The sequence below is a fragment of the Triticum dicoccoides genome, chromosome 4A (genome assembly GCF_002162155.2).
Source record: "Triticum dicoccoides isolate Atlit2015 ecotype Zavitan chromosome 4A, WEW_v2.0, whole genome shotgun sequence".
Lineage (NCBI taxonomy): Eukaryota > Viridiplantae > Streptophyta > Magnoliopsida > Poales > Poaceae > Triticum > Triticum dicoccoides.
The window spans coordinates 461,452,037-461,472,777 of record NC_041386.1 but is presented as its reverse complement, the minus strand read 5'-3'; positions in this window follow the sequence as shown (position 1 = coordinate 461,472,777).

Below are 20,741 nucleotides of genomic sequence, written 5' to 3'. Positions count from 1 at the left end.
TCACCAAGTCCCACTACCGTCGCCTCCGGAAGCCTCGGATCCGTCAAGTTCCTCGATGACAAGTGCATGACTATGTAGATTGTACCAAGTACCCCTTTGGGTTGACGACATTGGCAAGTGCGAAACACCAAGTACCACGACGACCATTGACATGTACCCCTACACCGCACCGAAACTCCGAGTACCTCGCCGTGACCCCGAACATCTACGGAAACTTGTGCGACTAAGAACGTGAACGACTACCGTCACCAAGATCGCTAGTACCACCACCATCGCCGAGGACCGATAGTACCACTACTTCCACTACCGTCGCCACGAGAAGGACTACTTCCCACAACAAACCGTGAACGACTACTTCCGCTATGACTGTCCCGAGAACGTCTACTTCCCCTACACCGCATCAAACTCGAACCGCTCCGATAACGCACACTTCGAAGGTATAACCCCGAGACGACCGCCCGTGAACGAATGCATGTGTGATGTATGAGATGCTCGTTCTTGCACTGTGCTCGAATTGTCGGTGCACGTTGCCCCTCTTTTTCCTTGTCACCGACATGTAGAAACCCAGTTCCCGGGATCACCCCACCATCTTGCATGACACGCTCATGTCACTTTTCCTTTTGCACCGGTATCTCCATGAGCTACCGGAACCGATATGTTGCCATGGCACCATTTTCGGATTCATTGCCGTGGCACCCCTTTTTTTTCGCCACGATGACTAATGCTTCATAAAATGCTCTTATCAACATTTTCATAAAAATTGCTAAAAACATGCATATGTCATTCGCATCATGATAATAACATTTAAAATGTTAAGAATGTTGTTTGCCTTAAATTGCTAAATGCATATGAGGATTTACCGGAATTGTTGTTTGTTGTTCTGGCCTCATTTAAACTTGCCTAAATGTTTAGTTTACACATGCTTCACCTCTTGCCATGTTAACCAACATTTAATATTGTTGAGTACCTAACTGGGAGTGAACTAAATAATTGATGTGGTGTTCCATCAATATGCAACCCATTGCATATTGAGCTCCACTTAATTTGTAGTTTTGGTTGTTGCACTTTGCCATGTCATGTATCATTAAACTGGACATGCATCATACTTGTTTGCGCATCATGCCATGTTATGTGATGGTTGTTTACTTCTTTCCGGTGTGCTTCTTCGGGTTGTTTCCGGTAATGTCGTGATTGTGAGGATCCGTTCGACTTCGTCCGATTGTCTTCTTCATGGACTCGTTCTTCTTCCTTGCGGGATCTCAGGCAAGATGACCATACCCTCGAAATCACTTCTATCTTTGCTTGCAAGTTGCTCGCTCTTTTGCTATGCCTATGCTGTGATACCTACCACTTGCTTATCATGCCTCCCATATTGTTAAGCCAAGCCTCTAACCCACCTTGTCCTAGCAAACCGTTGATTGGCTACGTTACCGCTTTGCTCAGCCCCTCTTATAGCGTTGTTAGTTGCAGGTGAAGATTGAAGTTTGTTCCTTGTTGGAACATGGAGATCGTTCCTTGTTGGAACATTGTTTTACTTGTTGGGATATCACAATATATCTTATTTAATTAATGCATCTATATACTTGGTAAAGGGTGGAAGGCTCGGCCTTATGCCTGGTGTTTTGTTCCACTCTTGTCGCCCTAGTTTCCGTCATATCGGCGTTATGTTCCCGGATTTTATGTTCCTTACGCGGTTGGGTAATAATGGGAACCCCTTGACAGTTCGCCTTGAATAAAACTCCTCGAGCAAGGCCCAACCTTGGTTTTACCATTCGCCACCTAGCCTTTTTCCCTTGGGAGTCGCACATCCCGAGGGTCATCTTTATTTTAACCCCCTCGGGCCAGTGCTTGTCTAAGTGTTGGTCCGAACTAGAGTCCTTTGCAGCGCCACCTCAGGGAAACTTGAGGGCTGGTTTTAGTTGTACGGAGCGCTCATCCGATGTTGCCCTGAGAACGAGATATGTGCAGCTCCTATCAGGATGTCGGTGCATCGGGTGGTCTTGCTGGTCTTGTTCTACCATTGTCGAGGATGTCTTGTAGAACCGGGATACCGAGTCTGATCGGAATGTCTCGGGAGGAGGTCTATTCCTTCGTTGACCGTGAGAGCTTGTCATGGGCTAAGTTGGGACACCCCTGCAGGGATTTGAACTTTCGAAAGTCGTGCCCGCGGTTATGGGCAGATGGGAATTTGTTAATGTCCGGTTGTAGAAAACCTAAAGTTGACCTTAATTAAAATGCATCAACCGCGTGTGTAACCATGATGCACCTGCTTGACGTAGGTTGTTCTAGGATCACTTCTTGATCATAGTTTCTCGATCGTGCTTTGCTATCTCTTCTCGCTCTCTTTTGCGTATGTTAGCCATCATATATGCTAGTCGCTTACTGCAGCTCCACCTCATACCTTTTACCTTACCCATAAGCTTAAATAGTCTTGATCGCGAGGGTGCGAGATTACTGAGTCCCCGTGGCTCACAGATACTTCCAAACCAGCTTGCAGGTGCCGATGAGTCCGTGCAGATGACGCAACCAAGCTCAGGAGGAGCTCGATGAAGATCTTGTCCTTTGTGTTGTTCCGTTCTAGTTGATCAGTAGTGGAGCCCAGTTGGGGTCGATCGGGGACCTTGTCGTATTTGGGGTTCTTCTTTTATTTTGGTTCCGTAGTCGGACCTTGATTGTATTTGGATGTTGTAATGCTTTATTCATGTATTTGTGTGAAGTGGCGATTGTAAGCCAACTATGTATCTTTTCCCTTATGTATTACATGGGTTGTGTGAAGATTACCTCACTTGTGACATTGCTTCAGTGCGATTGTGCCTCTAAGTCGTGCTTCGACACGTGGGACATATAGCCGCATCGAGGGCATTACAAGTTGGTATCAGAGCCTTCCCCGACCTTAGGAGCCCCATTGCTTGATCGTTTTTAGCAGCCGAGTTGTGTCTAGAAAAAAATGTTTTGAGTCATTTAGGAATTATATATCGGAGAGTTTAGGAATTCTTTTTACTTCCTAGTCTCCTCATCGCTCTGGTAAGGCATCCTGACGTAGAGTTTTGACTCTTCTCTTCTCAAATTCCACTAAATTTTTTTTAGGATCACGCGGGTATCTTGGAATCGTTTCGATGGTTTTGTGACGAGAACATTGTCTTGGTGCCTCCTGTCAGGGGTTTTGTGGCAGTGTCCCGGGGAGTTGAGCTCCGAGGTGTTGTCGTCACAATTTTATCGTTGCAGTTCTGGAATACCTGAGATTAGTTTCGCCGACATCGAAAATCTCTTTTAGGCAATTGTTGGTGAGATAACCTCGACGCCACCCAGTACTGGGGCGGGAGTTCGGGAGTATTGCCATAACTCGTATAACGGATGCTTTTCGAAGGTTGAGGTAGACGATTTCCGAAGGTTTCTTGGTTATGTGTTGAAGGATGGATACAGCTGGATGTAGGATTTGCTAGATTTGGGTGAGATATTATGCTTCCCCTGTATCCCCAACACCTGATTGCATAACCGGAAAATTTCGGGAGTTTATAAGTGGGAATTCAAGTAGCTCTTAGGATATCTTTCCGACAGATGTATGATATGAAATTGGGGTTCGACGTCTAGTGGTCCGCCTATTCACGGTTGATTTTACAGTGGTCTCGTTGTGTCTTAAAGAGTCCTTGGCTATGCCGACTCGGGGACGCTTCGTATGTCATGTGCACTGCCTTGTACATGATGGTGTTGTATGATCGAGCCCGTGTAGGCCCCACCACGAAAACTTCGGATGAAATCTCTATCATATGTTTGTTCCGGCTTATTCTGCAAGCCAATCCTTTGTTTTTTTCAGTTGTGGTATTCAAGTTGCTTCGAAGTCAAATGTTGATTCCATACCTTTTCCAAGCGGTGTTCTCATATTTCTATGTGAATACAAATCCTTCTTGATCATCGAGATTGTCATCTAAATTCCTTCTACACCGGCGTGTTTCTCTTCAGGTGAATCCGATCACGTCAACATCCGCAAGATCAATTATCAGTTCTTCTCAACGGTGTTCATTTCATCCGTCCCAAGCTGCCTTTGTTTTTCCCACCCACCCAATCCCTTTTCTTCAAGGATTCAGATTTCTTAATCAAGTATCCATCTTATTGATGCGAGGCCTTTTCCTTCCTTTTCTGTCAATATCCTTATCCGATGATTCTCATGAAGATTCTAACGGAGCTTCAAGTTCGTCACTCTTCACTCATTTTCTTCTTCGGTGGAACAAATTCAAGCTTTTGGCATTGATCATACCCTTTTTCCTCGTTTTAAATACCTTCTCATGCTGGTGCACCTCTTAATCATCCAGTTCTTGCTATTCTTTTGTTCCGGAGTGCTCAAGATATTTCGAACATTCATGTTTCTACTCTGCTTTCGTTCAAGATCTTTCAAGGATGTTATCTCATTCAAGACATTTAAATCAACCGGCGCAATCTATATTTTAAATCATCAATGGTGTTTCTTTTCAGTGGGCCCTAACCCACAGGCCTATTCCCAGGATCTTACCTGACTCTTCTATTTTCCCGGAGCTATCCTAAATTCTTTTTAAAGTTTGACGTAAGAATGAGTTATCATCAATCAAATGCCATCTCCTAGATCTTTCAAAATTCTTTTAACCGTTGGCTCAACCTTTCTATTCATCATCCCGGAGTATCTCAACAATTAATGTTGTTGTTTCTAGTCATCATTCTCAACACTTGAAGACCGAAGAAGAGTTTTTTACCTCCAAATCTTGTCCGTTCTCTCAGAGACTCGTGATTCTAGCTTGTTGCCATCCTCTCATAATTATTTTCGATTGTGGGAATTCTTTGCACCTATCCAGAGCATTTCATGAGTTGTTTTTCCATTTCTTTTCCCCGAAGGCCATCTTTTCAAATATTATTCATTTCTCCACTTTCAGCTCTCGTTCTCCAATTTTATGGGTGTGTCATTCAAGCATATTCTCTAATCAGCTCGTGTTTTCTTCGTTCCCTTGTATCTAAATCCTCTCAAGTATCTTCATTTTTTTATAATTCTTCCTAGTGATTCACCCGTTTACTTCGTTCTTTTCCAATTCTTACGGTGACTACTCAGGATTTTTCTTCCTTGCTATCATATCTATTTATTCGTTGTCAATCCTAACGGTGGTTCGTGCAAGAGTTCTCATCATTCGTAATCGTATATATTCATTCGTTGTTTCAATCCTACTGGTGGTCCATTAAGTTTGCGCTATATCTATCTAAATCCTTTCTACGAGAATAAGTCGTATGCGATCCGTTGCTTGTCATCAATTTAAATTGGTGAAGGATAAGCATAATATAATTCTTATTCTTGTTTCATCCAAGTGATTTAATTCCTTATTCCGGAGGTTCACCAAATTCTCGGTTTCTATTGTTTCATCTTTTCTTTTCCGGAGTTCCAAGCTCTCTCAAATATATCATCTCGAAGGTCCATCTAATCATTGCAAGGTTTCACCTTGTGTTTTTCAACTTCTCTTTCCTTCCGTTTGATCTTCCTTTTGTTTTCCGGAGTTCTTCATGAAGGTTCTACATGATGGATTCATCAAGGATTTAATTCCTTCTCGAAGTGTTCATCGACATTCTTTGCTAAGAAGCTCAAGTTTTTCTTCATCTTGCTATCCGGAGTGCAATTCTTTCTGCCGTATCATTTGAGGTGGTGTTATGTCATTCTTGATGATTTCCCTATGTGGTTCATGATTCACATGTTGTCAAGATTGAGATATCTTAAATCCATCTATCTTGTCATTGGAGTTATCTTGGGTTATATTTCACCTAAAGCCTTCTCTAATGTTTGTTGCTATTATGGTGCTTATTATTGACCCAAGTTCTTTTATCCTCCCGGTGGTATAAGTTTCTCGTTTCCTTGTCGATATCAATTCAAATCCATTGTTTTCCATTAGTGGCAGAATTTTTACCTCATAGTTTTGAGATGTTCTCCATAAGCCCACTAAAAGCTTACTCTTTTTCGTTGTTGGATTTCCAACATCTCCGTTCGACCATTCTCCTAAGGATGCTTTTTTTTCAAGCTCATTCGAGATAGAAGATATTGTTCTCTCCTCCGTTCAATCCATTCCAATCTCTCTTTTCTTCCGGAGGCATTGTGATGTTGCTCTCTTCAACCTTTCTTCTTATTTTGTCAGGACCTTATTCTTTCCTTGCTTATCCCATTTAACCGGAGTGTTGTGTCCTCTGTTCAAGTAATTTCATTTTATCAAGTCCTTCATCTCTTTTCAACCGGAGTGTTGTTCGAATTTCTTCTTCCTTGTTCCTTTTCTTAACGGAGTGTTTTCAACTTTGTTCTTCTCCGTTGTGTCATTTCTTTCAATTTGTTCAACCTCTCAAGGTTCGTGGTTTCACTCGTTTGTCAAAGAAGCAACTTAGTTTTACCTCTTCTCTTTCCCTCCCGTTTTCCCTTCGGTGTCATTCTAGATCTCGGGACGAGATCCTCTCATAGTGGTGGAGTGTTGTGACACCCCGAGACCGATGTGCCAGGTGTCTTCCAGTTATTCGCTGTTGTTGCCTTGTCATTTGTTTGGTTCTTTGCATTCATCATTGCATCATGTGCATTGCATCATGTCATCATGCCATCATGTCATTTCTTTTCTTAACTCAACTAAATAAATTTCATGGACCTTTGATCCATCTAAACCGAGGGAATTCACCTGGTGACTTCTATTTATAACATACCCTCCCGATAGTAGGGAGCTATTATAAATATTTCCATTCTTGTGGAGTTACCGTGACGAATTTGCAATGTAACTCTCAAGTCTTTTCTGTTTCGAGTTGCTCCTCAAACCTTGCCATATATCCTTTCATCATTCTCCGGAACTCCACCTAAATTCTCATCATTTTTGGACACTTCCAAAACCTAGTCCTAGTTCAAACCCATTTGAATCAAATTCAAATGAGTTTGAATTTACATCTTCCAATCTTGGCCTTTTATATTTTCTCGAAACAAGCGTATTTTTGTGAGTTCGGGAAAATTATCCCCATGTCCAAAAATCTTTTCCTAATCATCTCTTTCTTTTCCTCTCTTATTGTCTTTTCTGTAAAGATTTGGAGGGAGAAGAGAGAGCCCAGCAGCCTGGCCGTTTTCCTTTCCATTGGGCCGGCCTCCCAAGGCCCACTCCCCAGCTAACCCTAGCGCGGGGAGAGAGCCCATCTCCTCTCCCTCTCGATCCCATCTCTCCCTCGACCCCTTCCCGCACCGCCGCCTCTCCCTTCGTCCCTCCCAGCGCTCGATCCCCTCGCGCTTCTCTCGATCCCGCACGTCTCCCCCTCCTCCTCTTGCGCCACCAGAGGAGACCCTCTCCTCGATCCTCACCCTCCCCTTGGCGCTGCCATGCCGGCCTGCGATGCCACCACCGAGCTCCACCAGGACCACACCGGCCTCTCCTCCTTCCTCGACGTTCCTCTGCCTTCAGCCGTTGCCAGCGAGCAGCTCTCCTCCTTCGTCCATGGCGGCCGCCGCTCCTGCCAAGTCCCTCGTCCGGATCCGTCAAGCCCCGTCGCCTCCTACTGTTTTCTTCCCTTGCCGGAGCCGTGTCAAGTCACGTTGCTGCCCCGCTTCCCCGTCTTCGCCAGCGCACGTCGCCGCCCCGCCGCCCGCATGGCTCCAGCCTGCAGCCGCTGCTCCCTGCGTCGAGGAGTCGCCGCGCCAAGTCCCTGTGACAGGCGCCTCCGCCTCTGCTCCTATCCGCCTTGCTGCCCCGGCCTCGTCCTCATCGCCTTGCCGCTCCATGCCCATCGCTGTACCTCCCCTGCTGCTCCCTACATCAGTCCTAGGGCGACCCTCACCCCGCGGCCAAGCCGTGCTGTCGCCGCTGCTGCACCTCCAGCCTTTTGTCTTACTTCTTTTTGGACCAACCAGAACGTCGACAAGAACCGTACGCGGACACTTCGTCTCCAGATTTTCGCCAAGTACCTCTACATGCAAACTCGCCAAGTACGTGACCCGGAGGCGCCAAGTTTGACTATGAATGGCTGCACGTCCGACCCTGTATTCGAACCTCAAGCATCAAGTTCCACTACCGTTGTCGCGAATCCGACAAGACCAAGTGTACGACTACAACGTGAACAAGTACCATGATGACCTCCGAAGAACTCGGTTTCACCAAGTCCCACTACCGTCGCCTCCGGAAGCCTCGGATCCGTCAAGTTCCTCGACGACAAGTGCATGACTATGCAGATTGTACCAAGTACCCCTTCGGGTTGACGAGATTGGCAAGTGCGAAACACCAAGTACCACGACGACCATCGACATGTACCCCTACACCGCACCGAAACGCCGAGTACCTCGCTGTGACCCCAAACATCTATGGAAACTTGTGCGACTAAGAACGTGAACGACTACCATTGCCAAGATCGCTAGTACCACCACCATCGCCGAGGACCGATAGTACCACTACTTCCACTACCATCGCCACGAGAAGGACTACTTCCCACAACAAACCGTGAACGACTACTTCCGCTATGACTGTCCCGAGAACGTCTACTTCCCCTACACCGCATCGAACTCGAACCGCTCCGATAACGCACGCTTCGAAGGTATAACCCCGAGACGACCGCCCGTGAACGAATGCATGTGTGATGTATGAGATGCTCGTGCTTGCACCGTGCTCGAATTGTCGGTGCACGTTGCCCCTCTTTTTCCTTGTCACCGACATGTAGAAACCCGGTTCCCGGGATCACCCCACCATCTTGCATGACACGCTCATGTCACTTTTCCTTTTGCACCGGTATCTCCATGAGCTACCGGAACCGATATGTTGCTGTGGCACCATTTTCGGATTCGTTGCCATGGCACCCCTTTCGTTTTCGCCACGATGACTAATGCTTCATAAAATGCTCTTATCAACATTTTCATAAAAAATGCTAAAAACTTGCATATGTCATTCGCATCATGATAATAACATTTAAAATGTTAAGAATGTTGTTTGCTTTAAATTGCTAAATGCATATGAGGATTTACCGGAATTGTTGTTTGTTGTTCCGGCCTCATTTAAACTTGCCTAAATGTTTAGTTTACACATGCTTCACCTCTTGCCATGTTAACCAACATTTAATATTGTTGAGTACCTAACCGGGAGTGAACTAAATAATTGATGTGGTGTTCCATCAATATGCAACCCGTTGCATATTGAGGTCCACTTAATTTGTAGTTTTGGTTGTTGCACTTTGCCATGTCATGTATCATTAAACTGGACATGCATCATACTTGTTTGCGCATCATGCCATGTTATGTGATGGTTGTTTACTTCTTTCCGGTGTGCTTCTTCGGGTTGTTTCCAGTAATGTCGTGATTGTGAGGATCCGTTCGACTTTGTCCGATTGTCTTCTTCATGGACTCGTTCTTCTTCCTTGCGGGATCTCAGGCAAGATGACCATACCCTCGAAATCACTTCTATCTTTGCTTGCTAGTTGCTCGCTCTTTTGCTATGCCTATGCTGCAATACCTACCGCTTGCTTATCATGCCTCCCATATTGTTAAGCCAAGCCTCTAACCCACCTTGTCCTAGCAAACCGTTGATTGGCTACGTTACCGCTTTGATCATCCCCTCTTATAGCGTTGTTAGTTGCAGGTGAAGATTGAAGTTTGTTCCTTGTTGGAACATGGAGATCGTTCCTTGTTGGAACATTGTTTTACTTGTTGGGATATCACAATATATCTTATTTAATTAATGCATCTATATACTTGGTAAAGGGTGGAAGGCTCGGCCTTATGCCTGGTGTTTTGTTCCACTCTTGCCGCCCTAGTTTCCGTCATATCGGTGTTATGTTCCTGGATTTTACGTTCCTTACGCGGTTGGGTAATAATGGGAACCCCTTGACAGTTCGCCTTGAATAAAACTCCTCTAGCAAGGCCCAACCTTGGTTTTACCATTCGCCACCTAGCCTTTTTCCCTTGGGAGTCGCGCATCCCGAGGGTCATCTTTATTTTAACCCCCTCGGGCCAGTGCTTGTCTAAGTGTTGGTCCGAACTAGAGTCCTTTGCAGCGCCACCTCAGGGAAACTTGAGGGCTCGTTTTAGTTGTATGGAGCGCTCATCCGATGTTTCCCTGAGAACGAGATATGTGCAGCTCCTATCAGGATGTCGGCGCATCGGGCGGTCTTGCTGATCTTGTTTTACCATTATCGAGGATGTCTTGTAGAACCGGGATACCGAGTCTGATCGGAATGTCTCGGGAGGAGGTCTATTCCTTCGTTGACCGTGAGAGCTTGTCATGGGCTAAGTTGGGACACCCCTGCAGGGATTTGAACTTTCGAAAGCCGTGCCCGCGGTTATGGGCAGATGGGAATTTGTTAATGTCCGGTTGTAGAAAACCTGAAGTTGACCTTAATTAAAATGCATCAACCGCGTGTGTAACCGTGATGGTCTCTTTCCGGGGGTCCGGGAAGTGAACACGGTTGTTGGAGTTATGCTTGACGTAGGTTGTTCTAGGATCACTTCTTGATCATAGTTTCTCGATCGTGCTTTGCTATCTCTTCTCGCTCTCTTTTGCGTATGTTAGCCACCATATATGCTAGTCGCTTGCTGCAGCTCCACCCCATACCTTTTACCTTACCCATATGCTTAAATAGTCTTGATCGCGAGGGTGCGAGATTGCTGAGTCCCCGTGGCTCACAGATACTTCCAAAACCAGCTTGCAGGTGCCGATGAGTCCGTGCAGATGACGCAACCAAGCTCAGGAGGAGCTCGATGAAGATCTTGTCCTTTGTGTTTTTCCGTTCTAGTTGATCAGTAGTGGAGCCCAGTTGGGGTCGATCGGGGACCTTGTCGTATTTGGGGTTCTTATTTTATTTTGGTTCCATAGTCGGACCTTGATTGTATTTGGATGTTGTAATGCTTTATTCATGTATTTTTGTGAAGTGGCGATTGTAAGCCAACTATGTATCTTTTCCCTTATGTATTACATGGGTTGTGTGAAGATTACCTCACTTGCGACATTGCTTTCAATGCGGTTATGCCTCTAAGTCGTGCTTCGACACGTGGGAGATATAGCCGCATCGAGGGTGTTACAATATCCATATACGTGTTGCCTAGCTTGCCTTCCACGCCAAGTAGAGTCCCATCCGGACACGAGATGAAGTCTTCAATCTTGTATCTTCATAGTCTAACAGTCCGGCCAATGGAGATAGTCCGGCTGTCTGGAGACCCCCTAATCCAGGACTCCCTCAGTAGCCCCTGAACCAGGCTTCAATGACGATGAGTCCAGCGTGCAGTGTTATCTTCGGCATTGCAAGGCGGGTTCCTTCTCTGATTACATCACAGAAGAAGTTGAATACGAGGATAGTGTCCGACCCTGCAAAATAAGTTCCACATTCCACCGTAGAGAGAATAATATTTTTGCAGATCTAATTTGCTGGCTTGTTTTGGCAACTTGACGTTATGTCATGGCCTGATGATTATTCGAACCGTTTCTTTTAACCAGCCCCGCACATAACGCGAGGCAGTTTTTCGACACGTCTTGTCAAAGCAGAGATCGTGTCCCCTTATTACAGGATTCTCATCAATACGGGTGTGGGTAACCCACCCGCGCCATCAATTGCGGCGCTTGGGGGATAAGCGAGTTTTACCAGGCAAGTGGGGACGCTCGGTTTCATCCACCCATATAAAGGGATAAGGATTCACCTTTCTATCCACGCATTCTTCCTCCTTTGCTCATCCGCTCCCGCACACTCGAGCTCTAGCGCCCAAGCCCACACTTCCTCCTCAACCCTCTCCAACCATGTCCGGAGCGGGAGGCAAGTGGATGGTCTCCTCCGTCACAGAGGGAGACATTAAGAAACTAAGGAGAGCCGGATACCTTCCCGACGACATCGCGCACCGGCTCCCAAATGAGGGGCAACTCATCCCCACCCCCAGGCCCCATGAGAGGGTTGTTTTCCTCACCCATTTCCTCCGTGGACTGGGATTCCCTCTCCATCCCTTCGTTCGAGGGCTCATGTTCTACTAAGGCCTGGATTTCCACGATCTGGCCCTGAACTTCATCCTCAATATCTCGGCGTTTATCATCGTGTGCGAGGCCTTCCTCCGCATCAAGCCCCACTTCGGCTTGTGGCTGAAGACCTTCAATGTCAAGCCGAAGGTGGTGGGCGGCCGCCAGGCGGAGTGCGGAGGCGCCATGGTGGGCAAGATGCCCAACATAACATGGCTCGAGGGCTCCGTTGTGGAAACCATAAAGGGGTGGCAATCAGGGTGGTTCTATATCACCGAGCCGCGCGACCCCGCATGGGCAGTGGCCCCCGAGTTCCGATCTGGCATCCCCATGCGGCTCACCTCCTGGAAAGAGAAGGGCCTGTCCTGGGGTAGTTCGAAGGAGCTGACCGGACTCCAAACATGTATTCAAAACATGTTGGACAAGAAGCTCAAGCTGGTCAATATAGTCCAAATCGTGCTCATCCGCCGGATTCTCCCGTGCCAACAGCGGGAGTTCACCTTGTGGGAGTTCAATCCGGCGCAGCACCGAACTCTAAACAGGCTCTTCGACACGACTCATGAAGACGCCTGGAGGGTGCTGTTAAAAAGTGCCGAGGTCCCTCCCCCTATCACTGAGGATCGCGGATTTAGCGCGAAGCGCCAAGCCAGTGCGGTAAGCTCCTTTACCTTTTACAGGATACTTGTTTTTTATATAGATTGACTCTATGCGGGATCTAAACTCCCGTACCTTTGACAGGACTGGCAGAAGATGGCCGGACAGATCGACTGTCCGGCTCCCTTGCCCGAAGGCCCCGCAGATGCTCTTCTGATGAAGATGCTGACTCCAGCCCCTTATAAGGTGCCGGAGAAGACCAAGAAGGCCAAGGGAGCTCAAAAGAGTTCCCGACGCCAGGCGTCGTCAGACTCGCCGTTCGATGACTCTGCGGTGCACTCTTCCCCCGAAGACGAGGAAGAAGAGGAAGAAGATGCTCCCACACTGACTGGGGGAGACAAGAAAAGGAAGGCCACCCCAACCAGGGAGGCCGGAGGGTCCAAGAAGGGAAGGACTCTCCTTCCGGACAGTTCCACCGCCGCTGATGAAGGCGAAGGTGAGTGGTTGCCCTGGGTCAAGCCCCCGGGGAGGTCGTAAGTATTCAGATGCCAAAGTTACCCATAGGATTGCTTTGTCGCACTGCTTTCCCTAACGCCGAACACAATTATGCAGGCCGCCCCGAGCAAATATCGAGGTATCATCGGACGGCTCCTTGGGCTCGTCGGACATGGATAGCGATCTAGTCCCGACCGCCACCTCCCCCCATCCTGCCGACGACGCCGAGGTGTTGTCTGAAGAGGCACCGGATCGAGGGGAGACAGTCCCGGAGGCGCCTCAAGGTGACCTTCCGGACTTCGGAAGCCGCGGGGACGGGGCCCCCGAGAGCTCCGAGTTCGGCCCTCAGCCGAACACCGTGCCGGACCCTCCAGCCGTTCCGGACTCGGGCAGGCGGCCTCCTTCTAAGGGGGGCGAAACGCCTGTGCTGGTGACCTCTATCCATCCAGAGGTGCCGGACAACCTGCTGGAAGCGCTTCACAGCGCTTCCATCGACGAGGAGCACCGCACTATCATGAGTGCAGTCATCCAGAAGGTTCAGGCCGCCAAGAGCGGATTAACTGAAGCCTCTGCTAGCCTTTTAACAGGCTTTGAGGTAAGTGTTTTAAAATGTAGTAGGAATATTACCGCATAGACAGTATCCCCAGATGCTTTGTTCGGTGTTCACAAAGAAAAGCCAAACAGAGGATCAAATAATATCGCACGAGTCTAATATAAGTATGTCAATATGCATATGCAGGCTTCGCTGCTGGCGTCCGCCGCACTAACTGCGGAGGTCGCCGTACTAAAGGAGGCCCTCGAGGGGTCCCGGAAAGAGCTCGGCCTTGCTAAGAGGCAGCTCGAGGAGAACAAGGGTAAGTAATACCCCGTCTATAGATATGTATATATGAGAAAAAGGACGCGATTGCCAAATGATAGGATCATTGTATGATTGTCAGGGGCCACGACCGAGGTGGCGACCCTGAAGCAAGCGTTGTCCCAGGCCGAAGAGAAGGCGGCCCAGGAGCGCACCGAGCGAGAGAAGCACGAGGCTTGGGTGGGCGAGTTGCAGCAAGAGCTCCAGGCTCTCGTAACAAAGCACGAGGCATTGGAGCTTGACTCGAAGACGCGAGAGTCTGAGCTTGCCGTGGCCCTTGAAAGCGCGAAGAGTGCCAAGGCCGAGGCCCAGAAGGCCCTCCAGGAGATCGACACAATGAAGAAGATAGCGGTGGGTAAGGCTTTCTATATGCAAAGCAAGCATGTAAAAGTAAATTACCAATTACTTACCCGGATCTGGAGCTCTTCAGGAGCATTCGCAGATTTTCCCCGTAGTGTGTCCGATGCCGCACTATTTTACTAGGCCGAGGATGGAAGCTCGACGGAGAAGCTGTTCTGGTCTTAGTATGCTGAGGCTGAACATCCGGTGCCGATGAGAGACCAGCTGAAGCCGATGATCGAGCTACATAAGGCGGCCGATCAGGCCATGAAGGGCTTTATAGTCCGGCTGTGGCCTGGCGATGCCCTTCCGAACAGCTTCTTCGGCCTGGTGAGGCGGCTTGTGGATGCCTGCCCACGGCTAGAGGTCGTCAAGTGATCCGTCTGCATTGAAGGTGCACGCCGGGCTTTTGCCCGTGTGAAATTGCAGTGGGTCAAGCTAGACGCCGTGAAGCTGGTCAAGGAGGGGCCGCCGGAGGGCAAGGAGCACCGCCACCCCAAGATGTACTACGAGGGTGTTCTTCCGGGTACCCGTCTCGTCGCGGATGAGTGCTCGAAAGATGTAATATTTGAGTAAACTCACTCGTTTTATCCTGTATTTATGGAAACATGTTTCATATGCGCTATGCAACGCTTGTTTGAATTTAAAATATTACCTTCTGTTTGGCTGTTTATCCAATTTGAGAGATGGCTAGTCCTCGGCTTCTGCCCCCATGCCACGAGTGCTGGGGTGTTCGGGATAAACCTGGGCACTCTTGTTCCCATATTTGGGTCCTTCAAGGGAGGTGCTCAGCACAACGAACAAGGCAACCGGACTAATAATGCTTTATCACTCTCACTTAGCCATAGAATTCTATAATTTTAAATTTCGGCGAAGCCCCTGGTATTCGAAAGACCGAATACGGGGCACGATACACGCCTGTAAGCCGGACAAGGCCGGCCCCTCGCCCTAAGCGGCATAAGTCTTTAGGGACTCGAAAAACCTCGCCGAACAGCGACCAGTCTCTCGCCTTATCATGACAGTCAGTTTTAGCTTTCTCTACTGAGGTGCTGAGCCCGGCAGAACCGGGGCACAATCGTAGTAGTTCTCCTAGTGCTACCTTAGCCGATAGAGCGGAACGTAAGGTACCAAAACATAGGAGCCAGGAAAACCCAACATTTGACCAAAGACATGATTCGAAGCTGATGCATATAATGCTATAAGTTCGGGGTGCCACACTTGTGAAAGTGTTCGGACTTTTCACACCGCATTGTGGGGTACGTAAGCCCCTGGTGTATTGGCCGTACCAGAGTGTACGGTTGCAAGGCATCATTAATGAACACGTAGATATATATATATATATAACAGTAATGGTCGTAATGTAATGCATTGTTTAAAAAGTTGTGTTTAAGCAGAGTGATACAGATAGTGCGATAAGCAAAAAGTAGGACTAAGTCCCTTCCAAGGGCGAGCTGAGGGATGATATGAAATCTGAGATCAACCTGGGAATTCCGTTGTATAACGTAGCTGTCTGCCTTCTTGGTTGCTGCATCATGTGTTCGGCAATAGTGCTGTCGGACAGTGTTTCCAGAGATTAACGTCCTGAAAAAAGAAAAAATAACCTAACGGGAAGCCCCTAGTGCGGTTTAGGCCGCGTTTTGGGGCGTGTCGTAGTTGTGCCCCCCTCCCCACCTGTGCCCATGGTATTTTTAATGCGTAATTATGTACACGCGGCACGAATATCGCCGTTGGGCTGGGATTGGGGTGGCCGCCGTATTGCTACGCGAGCTCAGATCGTGCCAGGCGGTCTATTTGCCAATTTCCTCGAGCGCGTTTGGAGGTGTCCGGGCTTTGAAACGCCGAACTAGTTGATTGCCTTGAGAGGCTGCTTTGCGCTTCTGCTGCGAGGGCTGCGGTGTGCTCCTCTGTTCGGAGGGAGCGCTCTGTGTTTCCATTGACTATAATAACTCTGCGGGGTCCTGGCTACTTGAGCTTGAGGTATGCATAATGCGGTACCGCATTGAATCTAGCAAATGCGGTTCGCCCGAGCAGCGTGTGATAACCACTGCGGAACGGGACTATATCGAAGATTAACTCTTCGCTTCGGAAGTTATCCGGGGATCCGAAGACCACTTCCAGTGTAATTGAGCCTGTGCAATCGGCCTCTACACCTGGAATAACGCCCTTAAAGGTCGTTTTTGTGGGTTTGATCCTTGAGGGGTCTATACCCATTTTGCGCACTGTGTCCTGATAAAGCAGGTTCAGGCTGCCGCCGCCGTCCATAAGGACTCGAGTGAGGTGAAATCCGTCGATGATTCGGTCTAGGACCAGTGCTGCAAATCCATCATGACGGGTACTAGTGGGGTGGTCCCTGCGATCGAAGGTGATCGGGTAGGAGGACCAAGGGTTGAACTTTGGGGCGACTGGCTCCAACGCATATACGTCCCTGAGCGCACGCTTCCGCTCCTTCTTGGGGATGTGGGTTGCGTATATCATGTTCACCGTCCGCACTTGCGGGGGAAACCTCTTCTGTCCTCCAGTGTGTGACTGCCGGGGTTCCTCCTTGTCATCACTATGCGGCCCCTTGTCCTTGTTTTCGGCAATTAACTTGCTGGCCTGCTTGAACACCCAACAATCCCTGTTGGTGTGATTGGCTGGCTTGTCTGGGGTGTCGTGTATTTGACACGAGCGATCGAGTATACGGTCCAAGCTGGACGGACCCGGCGTACTTTGTTTGAATGGCTTTTTCCGCTAACCGGGTTTAGAGCCTTTGAATCCGGCATTGACTGTCGTATCCTCAGTATTTTCACTATTAATGCAGCGCTTATGCTTGTTGCGACGTGACCTGCTATTGCCGTCCTTGGTATCTGAGGTACCATGATTCTTTGATATGTTATTACTGCGAGCCAGCCAGCTGTCTTCTCCCGCACAAAAGCGGGTCATGAGCGTCGTGAGAGCTTCCATAGATTTCGGCTTTTCCTGACCAAGGTGCCGGGCTAGCCACTCATCTCGGATGTTTTGCTTGAAAGCCGCTAAGGCCTCCGCACCCGGACAGTCGACGATTTGATTTTTCTTTGTAAGGAACCAAGTCCAGAATTGTCTAGCCAACTCTTCTGGCTGCTGAATTATGTGGCTTAAGTCATCAGCGTCTAGTGGTCGCACATAAGTGCCCTGAAAGTTATCGAGGAATGCGGCTTCCAGATCTTCCCAACAGCTAATGGAGTCCGCTGGCAAGCTATTAAGCCAATGCCGCACTGGTCCTTTAAGCTTTAATGGGAGGTATTTGATGGCGTGTAAGTCATCGCCGCGGGCCATGTGGATGTGGAGGAGAAAATCCTCAATCCATATTGCGGGGTCTGTTGTGCCGTCGTATGATTCAATGTTTACAGGTTTGAAACCTTCTGGGAATTGATGTTCCATTACTTCGTCTGTGAAGCATAAGGGGTGTGCGGTGCCTCTGTATTGGGCTATATCGCGACGCAGCTCGAATAGGTCTTGCCCGCTGTGTTCGGCCCGGTCGGATTTGCTTTTACTGTATCCGGCATGACGTTTGTCGTCTTGCAGAGTGGTGCGCCCTCGTGATCCGTAGATCGATCTTGAATGCTTTGCCTTGTCCTCCAATATGTCTCATAGGTCTGGCGTATCTCCCCATGCCTTTTTATTTGAATGGCGTTGGGGTGGAGGCTGAGCTTTTGGCTGGAATGCCTCTCTATCGCGGCCACGAGGTGGCCGATCAGCCATATCATACGCTTCTTCCTCCAGTCGGGGAAGTAACCTGCGCCTTGGGTAACTCTTGGAGGGACGCTCGAGTTTATATTCCTTGGCCGCGAGGACTTCCATTTGTCCGCTAGCAGATCTTTATCAGCTTGAAGCTGCTACTGCTTTTTCTTCAGGCTGTTTGCCGTGGCCATAAGCCGGCGCTTAAAGCGCTCTTGTTCGACGGGATCCTCTGGGACGGCGAATTCATCGTCGCCGAGGCTTGCCTCGTCTTTGGAGGGGGGCATGTGATCATCCTCCTTTTCTCCGTCTGCCGCTCTCTCGGGGGAGCTGGCTCCTTCATCCTCCTGCTCTAAATCTTGCTGGAGGGGATTGTTGTTGTCTTTGGCATTATCCGGAGTATTATTATCTCCTGTGCTGGTATCACCACTTTTGCTTTGGCGGGACTTAGAGCGGCGCCGCTGACGTCAGCGCTTGGGTTGCTTCTTGGAGGGGTCATCCTCCGCTATCTCGTCGCCATTGCCTTCGTTGGGTGTGTCCACCATGTAGATGACATATGACGAGGTGGCTTTCCAGTGCCCTATAGGTGCTGGTTCGTGTTCGTCTCCTACATCATCGTCCATACCGTCGATGTCTTCGGAGACGAAGTCGAGCATGTCGGTTAAATCGTCGACAGTGGCTACGAAGTGGGTGGTGGGTGGGCGTCGAATTTCTTCGTCATCCGCATCCCAATCCTGTTGGCCATAATCCGGCCAGGGCTCTCCTGACAAAGAGAGAGACCTTAGTGAATTTAGAATGTCGCCGAAGGGCGAGTGCTGAAAGATATCCGCGGCGGCGAATTCCATGATCGGCGCCCAATCGGACTCGATTGGCAGGGGCGCGGGCGGTTCAGAGTCAGAAAAAGAGTCCGGCACCTTGGAGTCACGGGCTGCATAGAGGATTATGCTGGTGTTCGGCTTGATCCCCGTTGAGACTGCAGCCCCTGAGGCGGTGTCTAACCACCCGTCCTCGATTGGCGCAGTTGGCTCCGAACTAAGGGTCGGAGCCGATGCGGGCGCGGCCTCTGGGGTACTGTTCAGTGGCAAAGCTAGGTCATACTCATCGTGATAGTGTGGCGCGCCCGGCTGTGGCTCGAATCCGTCAAAGATCAAGTCTCCGCGGATGTCGGCCGTGTAGTTCAAACTTCAAAATCTGACCTGATGGCCAGGGGCGTAGCTTTCAATCTGCTCTAGATGGCCAAGCGAATTAACCCACATTGCAAAGCCGTCGAATATGAAGATCTGTCCGGGGAGAAAAGTCTCACCCTGGACCGCATCGCTATCGATGATAGTAGGAGCCATCGGGCGTAACGGCGACGACACAGAGGAACTCTCAATGAAAGCACCAATGTCGGTGTCAAAACCGGTGGATCTCGGGTAGGGGGTCCTGAACTGTGCGTCTAGACCGGATGGTAATAGGAGGCAGGGGACACGTAGTTTTACCCAGGTTCGGGCCCTCTTGATGGAGGTAAAACCCTACGTCCTACTTGATTAATATTGATGATATGGGTAGTACAAGAGTAGATCTACCACGAGATCAGAGAGGCTAAACCCTAGAAGCTAGCCTATGGTATGATTGTATGTTGTGATTGTTGTCCTACGGACTAAAACCCTTCGGTTTATATAGACACCGGAGAGGGTTAGGGTTACACAAGGTCGGTTACAAAGGAGGAGATATCCATATACGTGTTGCCTAGCTTGCCTTCTACGCCAAGTAGAGTCCCATCCGGACACGAGACGAAGTCTTCAATCTTGTATCTTCATAGTCTAATAGTCCAGCCAATGGAGATAGTCCAGCTGTCCGGAGACCCCCTAATCCAGGACTCCCTCAGCGATCGTGATGATTTCCCCCTCCCGGAGGGAAGTATCCCCGGCAGAACAGCTCCGCCGGAGCCCTAGATTGGTTCCGCCAAGGTTCCGCCTCGTGGCGGCGGAGTTTCGTCCCGTGAGCTTGCTTATGACTTTTTCCTCGACGAAAGACTCCATATAGCCAAAGATGGGCATCAGAGGGCTGTTAGGGGGCCCACGAGGCAGGGGGCGTGCCCAGGGGGTAGGGCGCGCCCCCCACCCTCGTGGATGGTGGGTGGCCCCGCTCTGGTACTTCTTTCGCCCAATATTTTTTATATATTCTGAAACAAGCTCCCGTGAAGTTTCAGGACTTTTGGAGTTGTGCAGAATAGGTCTCCAATATTTGCTCCTCTTCTAGCCCAGAATTCCAGCTGCTGGCATTCTCCCTCTTCATGTAAACCTTGTAAAATAAGAGAGAATAGGCATACGTATTGTGACATATTGTGTAGTAACAGCCCATAAGGCAATAAATATCGATATAAAAGTGTCGGATGTGGGGCTCCGACTAACCCTTAAGGTTCGAACACTGGGGTGCGTGCGAAGTCTTTCCCTCCTACCGATCTACGCTCTAGCTCGCTAAGATCTTGCAGATGAACTCGACGAACTCACAACACAGAAAGACACGGGGTTTATACTGGTTCGGGCCACTGTTGTGGTGTGATACGTCCATTTTGCATCATGCTTTTATATCGATATTTATTGCATTATGGGCTGTTATTACACATTATGTCACAATACTTATGCCTATTCTCTCTTATTTTACAAGGTTTACATAAAGAGGGAGAATGCCGGCAGCTGGGATTCTGGGTTGGAAAAGGAGAAAATATTAGAGACCTATTCTGCACAACTCCAAAAGTCCTGAAACTTTACGGACGATGTTTTCCAAATATATAAAAAATACTGAGAGCAAGAACTTCACCAGGGGGGCCACACCCT